This window comes from Populus euphratica, unplaced genomic scaffold, assembly GCF_000495115.2.
Source record: "Populus euphratica unplaced genomic scaffold, PopEup_1.0 scaffold78.1, whole genome shotgun sequence".
Classification (NCBI taxonomy): Eukaryota; Viridiplantae; Streptophyta; class Magnoliopsida; order Malpighiales; family Salicaceae; genus Populus; species Populus euphratica.
This window is the reverse complement of record NW_011499867.1, coordinates 26418-34124: the sequence shown is the minus strand read 5'-3', so window position 1 is coordinate 34124 and position 7707 is coordinate 26418.

The window sequence follows — 7707 nt, the reverse complement described above, 5'->3', positions numbered from 1 at the left end:
AAAAGGAAAAGAAAACAATGGTTACTGATGCATAAAATAGAAGTATTTACCGTGTAAGGTTTATTAGTGGTTGAATTATAGACTAGATAAGTGTATTTGTAAATAGTTTATTTTTTCAATTTTAAATTATACTTGCAAAAAATACTTTCACTTTTTGATTGTAAAATTAAAAACTTGATAAAGAAAGGAGATGATAAATACACTTAAAAAGCTTTAAATTCTAAGATTTTGGTTGTTATTGTGTTGAAATTGTATTTTTTAAATGTAAAAAGGCACTCACCTCCTATCTAGTAATTTAGTTTTGGCGAAGGAGGTATATGATAATTTATAATGCTTAACCTTTTTTTTTTTTAGTTTTGGTGAAGGAGGTATATGATAATTTTACCAATTGAATATTTATAAAAAATAAAATATCTTTACATAATTAATAGAGAATAATATATCTTCCATGAGCATTAATAAAGGAAAAAAAACACTCAATACATGTTATTAGGTTTTAAAAATATGCCAAAACACATTTTTATGTTACTAGGATTAAAAAGTATGCCAAAACATATTTTTCAAGGGCTGAGCTTTCAGTTGTGTGCTCAAGCACGCAAAAAGATGCAAAAGATGCTCCGCATTTACCTTGAGTGCTGGGTATGCTCAGAATCCAGGCTCGAGCTCGGGCTGTACCCGAGCTCAACAAAAGGTGCTGGGCGTGCCTAGCACCCGGGTTTAGGTAGGCACCCGAGCCCAATCTTTTTTATGCTTAGGTTGGCGTCCAAGCCCAACAAAAAAATCTTGATTTGTCGATCATGATTTTTTTTATCATTTTTCATAGTGAAAAATACTATAAAAAGGATATGTTTTTCTGGGAGAACGTTTGCTCTGCATATGATTTGAGTCTTATATAATCATATAGATCTATTCCATTAGAAATTAAGATTGAATTTACTTTTTATTAAAATTTAATTTTATTTTATTTTAAATTAATTTACTAATGTTTTTGAATTGTTTTGATGTACTAATTTTAAAATTATTTTTTATAAAATAAAAAAATATTATTTTAATATATTCTAAAGAAACCTTTAAAAAAAAACTCTCCACAAAAATTAGAAACGCCTCTCAATTTAGAAACTCCCTGTGCCCGAAGAATGTATATTCATGTGGCTCGCCTGTCGTAATTTGTAATCATATCTGTAGTGAACTTCTTTTGGGTAATATCTCACACTTCCTCGTATAATGCTTCTATATGCCTTTAAAGAGTTGGTGCAGGTGATGAGGAAAATACACACGCACACGTTCTTTTAAGATGGGAAGATTGCTAAGATGTCCTAACAGGAAACTAATTCCATATATGTCTTCAATGACAGTGGACAAACATCCTAGCAAAGTAGAGGAGAAATAATGCAGACGAAAACCCAAAAGAAAAGGGTGTGGTTAGCTAGCTAATCAATCTGCTCAACGTCTGGCCTCGTTATGGACAAGTCTCACACGATCCTAACAAGGCCAGAGAATCACCTATCTATTAATTTCCATGCGCAAATAAAATCGGAAACTCTTCTGTATTAACTTACTTTACACAGAACACAGTACACGGGCAGCCAAGATTTCTGGGGGAGTTGGAAGGAAACATCCTAGCAAAGGTATGCAACACACGCCCACCTGTCTCGCATCTCCCTTCTCCCTGACTCGTTCACGAATAAGAGTACAACAAATAGCTGTATAAAAATGGAAACTAAAACCAAGGACATCGCAAGTTCTCACTTCTGCTTATTATCCAATGACACGATTATTACAACTACCGTGAATTTCCATCAATCAACCAAAATTTAAACTCTAGACTTCTAATCTGATCAAATAACATTCTGCCACGCATACCTTCTCGATAGAACCTGGCGCATTGCGATCATTTACTCTGCCACCATTTCTATGCGACATATACGCCACCTCAATCTTCTTGTTTTAGTCCTCTGTTCTAACCAACCACGATTTCCTGTTTGTTTTAGGGTCTCTCTCTATTCTAATCTCATATATTTTTTATGTAGTGAAACATTTATCTGTTTGTGTTCCATTACTCTACGTGTACTGTCTGAATTTTGTTCGTGTTTGATATTCTAAGTGAACTTAATTAGCAGAGTTTAACACTGTTTTATGGTTTGTTGTTGCAGGGGTTTAGGATTTCTCACCTTTGAGTGACTTTTTTTGGATTTGGAGTCACCATAGGTAATGGCTTTTAAGAAATTATCTTCCCTGTGCCAAGGTAAAGTTTTCGTCACTTCTACACTCCTGAAACTATTAATTAAGTATTTGGATTTTCGATAGTTGTAGTTGAATTCAGTGAAAAACAAATTTTATTTATGTGGCTTTATTTGTTGATTTTACATAAATTTTGTTGAATTTGAGCTGTTGTGTTGGATCATGGATGATGTAAGTTTTAACCTCAAATCAACCCATCACCTTGTTTTTGGGTTAGTGTGTGTAAGGATTACGGACACCACCTATCTTCATATTGGTATGATATTGTCCACTTTGGGCCTAAGCCCTCATGGATTTGCTCTTGGGTTATACCCAAAACGCCTCATACCAATGGAGATATTTGTTCATCCTTATATACCCTTGATCCTCTCCATTTCTAACTAATGTGGGACTTTGGTCGCATACCCAACAGTGTGGTCCTATCAGATAACCCATCACCTTGTTTTTGGGTTAGTGTGGTCCTATCAGAGAACCCATCACCTTGTTTTTGGGTTAGTGTGTGTAAGGATTACGGACACCACCTATCTTGTTCATGCATTAGTTAGATTTCCTTGGTGGTTTTGGATTGCTTTAGACAATCATATTTGACCTGCAGTTGCTGATGCTTCTCGATTGCTTAAGATTATTATTATTATTAGGAATTTATTAGACTTTGGATATCGTAAGCTGTCTTGATCCCATTCATCTCGGATTTGATTCCAGGTCACTTGATTTAACTTCATTCAGATTAGATAGCACCCGTTATAGCTTAGATTCTAAATTGTTCTAGTTTTGTTTCATGCAAAAAGCTTAGAGGATATGGTTTGATAAGTTGCATTAACAGTCGAGCACATTAGCGCGTCGAGGTTTTGGTGATACCCGGTTATGTTCATCGAACGGACGATGCTGAAAATGTTTGGATTCACTTTATAACGAAAGAAAACAGGGAAAACTTTCTGAATGCCCCCTTCAGTTTTTTCAAAGATTTTGGTCTCCTATATTCTCACTCTAGTTTTTCGAGGTAAGGATGTGTGTCTTGCAATAGAAACTAGAGTCAGACATGTTTTCATTAGTGCGTATATATATAAAGATGTAAACATGATTCCTGGCTTAGGCATGAAACAACCACCGTGCATGTGTTGTTCTTGTTCACACGGCGCACAAAACCAGTGATGAAGGCACGTAGCAGCCTACTCAACAAATGAAATTCTCAGGCAACTTGCTTCTCGTCCCCTCCCCTCCACTTTTTAAATCTACCATATTGAAGAAATTTGTGGTACCTGGAAAGTAGATTGTGTATACTGACAAGGAATCTGATTAGCAAATATCAAAGGGTTAGAGCCCTAGAAGTCCAAATCAACTGTCGAGAGGTTATTTTTTATTCAATTTCTTCTTGTTACAAATAGTAATCTTTTTCACAAACAAAAAACCATGTTACTTATGCTTAGTTTTTTCCGCGTGCTTCTTTGATTATAAATTCAGGTTGTCATGGGTCATCTCTTGATGTCTCTGTGCATGTTTGGGGGATGGAAGGTTCAGAGGCTCATGTGCATATTTCATTGGTCTCGACCGTGTTGGTGGATTTGTGCTGGGGAGGATAATTGCCTTTGGATGTATGCTCATTTTCCTTTTATGTAATTGAAAGTAAAGGCAATTCCGATGCAAGAACAAGTGAATTCCATTGAAGTAGACTAGTCCTTCTCCGTTGCTAGAGATAGATTTAGACTTTTCTGAAGCACCCAACTCAGTTTTAAGGACAGATTCACGGAGCCTCTCTCATGGGAATGTTTGGGCTCAACATAAGAAAAGGTCTTACTCGTTTTAGAGGGTACTCGAAGATGAGATGTGCATGGCTGATTTGCTTATACTTTTAGACGTATCTTGTTGAATTCTGATTAGGAATGTGGTTTTTTTTTTTAAAACAAAAATATTTTTTATTTTTTAAAAATTATATTTAATATCAAATCTAAAAAAACTAAAATAATATTAATTTAAATTAAAAAATAAAAAAATATTTTTTTTTAAACATTTTAAAATATAAAAATAAAGAGAGGTGAGTCTTTAACAAGAAAAACAAGTAAATTCCGGTGGGGTAGGCTAGTCCTTCCTCGTTGTTAGGGACAAATTTGGATTTTTCAGAAGCATACAATTCAGTTTTATTGACAAATAGATATATGGGGCCTCTCTCATGAGCTGATGTGCTCGAGCTCAGGTTTAGAGGATGTTTTTGTAGATTAGAAATATTGAAAATATATTAAAATAATATTTTTTGTTTTTTTAAAATTATTTTTTATATTAATATATTAAAATAATTTTAAAATATCAAAAAAAATATTAAATATGAAAAAAATAAAAAAATCTCTATTTAAAAAAAATAAATTAGAGAAGCCTTGTTTTAAAGGGTACTCGAAGAGGAGATGTTTATGGTTGATAGGATTTTATTTTTGGCCTATCTTATTAGTATTGATAAAGATATTAGAGGCGATTGAGCTGTTAGTACTATTTAAATTGTATATTTTTTTATTTAAAAAATATTGTTTCAAAATAAATAAACATCGTTAAAGTTATAGGAATCTCAAACAAAAAAATTCTTTGAATCTCGATCGAATTTTGGGTTATAATTTGTGAACTAATTTAAGGTTTAGCTAAAGCGACTTGAATCGATTCTGTCCGAAGGCCGACCAGATGACGGTTTCACATCGACCCCCTGCTGGTTCTACTCTTCTTAAGATAGGAAACCAGCCTAGAGCCACATTCACGTGTAGTCAACCATATTGCCTCACTTTCAATCCTTCAACACGATCCCGCCACGTGTGTTCAAGTGATGCACTAATATGAATCCGAACCGTTCAAACCCGCTTCTGGTTTGACTTCCAACAGAGAGTCACATCAGTTGACCTGTTCAAGTGGTGGACCCGCCGATAACCTTCCAAGCCTTTTAAGACTTGATTAGCCGCGTAAGGTGATTCTTGATGTCAAACAAAGCTTTCGGCGCCGTTTGGGATTCCGAAAGGCGTTTTATAATTATTTTTTTAATATATATATATAAACATTTATGTAACGAAATAAACAATAATTTTTTTAAAAATAAAAATATATTATTTTAATATATTTCAAAATAAAAAATATTTTCAAAAATAATAATTATCACATTTTCAAAAATCTCTAGTCAAAATCTAAAAGTTCATATCATTTATATATTTCAAAAACAAAAAAAAAAATTGATCCTCAAATTAGCCTCCAGCCTGATCATTTGCACCAACATCAATTAATATTTAGCATCTCAATCTCTTAAATTTTTTTAAATTTTTTGTTTTATTAATTTTTTTAAATTATTTTCTTATTATGACTCAGGTATAAAATTATAGTTAATTTTATTTATTAAAAAATTGTTTAAATTATTTGTATCATTTTCACAAATAATTTATTTTTTCCCAAAAACATAAATTTTATGTTTTGTAAATTAATGAGATATATGAAAAAAACTCCAAAATCCAGAAAAATAAAGAGTATTTAAAAGCTTAGATCATTCACATAACAAGTTTGTTTGATGTAAGGAGAATGAGAAAAAAGTTTTGCTTGCTGGGACAAAATAGTTTTTTAGGTAATGTTGTAAAATATCTCATAAAAAATTGTCAATGCAAAATATTTCTTAATCATTTCAAGTTTATGAGTTGAAAGATATTTTTAATTTATTAAGTTTTAAAATAATATTTTATAAAAAAAATAATTTATTAATAATATTATCAATAATTTTAAGCACAACCATAGTTATTATCTTATCATCATCGCCTCATCCGTCACTTCTATCTCAATTTTTTCATGCTATTGTCAATATTACAATCACAATTACTTTTATTTTAATACTATTAATCACTAAAAATATTTTATTATTATCATATTTTATATATCATTACTCACCAAACATCATAAAAAAATCTATGAAAAATATTTTTAGTCTAGTGAAAAAATATTATATGTACGTGACTTTGTATTTTGCTAAAAACTCTTGTGAGAGCAATGCAGTTTCATAAATTATTTTATTATCAAAACATAACATTAGAAAAGGATATTTTACTTTAAGGAAAGCAATTTATTTTGGATCTAATTTTTCCCACTTGAATCAAATTTTAAGGACTCATCATCTAATGATGAAAACATTGTTTTATGCTAATGATAGTTTCAACTTAAAACTTGACACAACACGAAGCAGGATTGAAATCAAAGGACATGACATAGGAGATAAATGTAAACGTGTCCTAAGCCTCCATTCAGTTAAATTGAAGATCAAAATCTTCAATCATTGAAGGATCTTATCTTTTCTTCCCCCTTTTGGCACAAAAAGATGTCGTCTTGGATACTCTAGAACAGGTTCGGAGTGCATGTACATGGAATGATGGTGTCTCTACCGAGCTACGAAATGTCAAAAACAAGGAAACATGTTAATAATTGATGGAAAAAACTGCAATATTATTACTATCATTAGTATACACCAAGGACTAATCCTTTGCATTTTTTTTCCTGGTTTTGTTAAAACCTCTATCGAGCCCTGGTCGCGCGTGAGTGGGGATGATGGCCACCCTCACCGGTCTCTCAGTCCTGTTTTTTAATGTCTAGATGTCACGTGAAATAATACTCATTAATTTTACGCAAATTATAATATTTCAAAATAAATAAATGTAGATGGAGTTTAATTTCATATTAGTCTTAACAAGACAAGAGACCTCATTAATTAGATTATGTTTTTACTTGGCACGTGTTCTTTCAAGCGTATCGCAATTTTTTTAGTAACATTATACTGTTATTAGCCATAGTCAGCCCATGCTAATTTCACGTTTTGCACATTTGGAAGCTAGATCACGCGCGTACAGAGAGTGTTACAGGCGATTATGTAACAGGGACCTACGCGTGTATGCCACGTAGAGTTAAAAGGCAAGGTGGGGGAGGTCAGTCCGTTTGGGCGGCTTAAAGCCTCCCTGTCACCATTAATATCCAAGGGGGGTCCGTCACATTGTCTGCGATGCCAATTTTACCACCCGTCAAGATTTTTGAAACGCGTGGATAAACAGGTTTTTTCTGGTGCAAGAGATAAGGATATGGTGTCAACCAGGTGTATGTTACCGCTAGCAAGAGTCCAATCCAAAAGGTTGATGATGGTGGGAAAGATTAGACAAGGGCAACAGCTTGCTTACTCAGTAATTCCAAGCTCCGTTTGTCGTTGGCTTCTAAAAGTCATTATCCTCGGTCCTTACAGGCCACATCGAGTTGAAATCCGATCGAGGGGGGAAGGTGAAAAATAAAATATTTGAGATATGCATAGATTGATGATCAGGGTATTTGATCTCGAGGGGCAAGGTCGCTTCGATGTTAAGCTATCTAGATTTTTAGCTTTCCTCGAGCTGCTTCAAGTTTATCAACCAGCCTGTACATGTAGATGGAGTAATTGTGCTTCCCTGTCACATCTTTCTTTGATATAAAAAAAAAAAA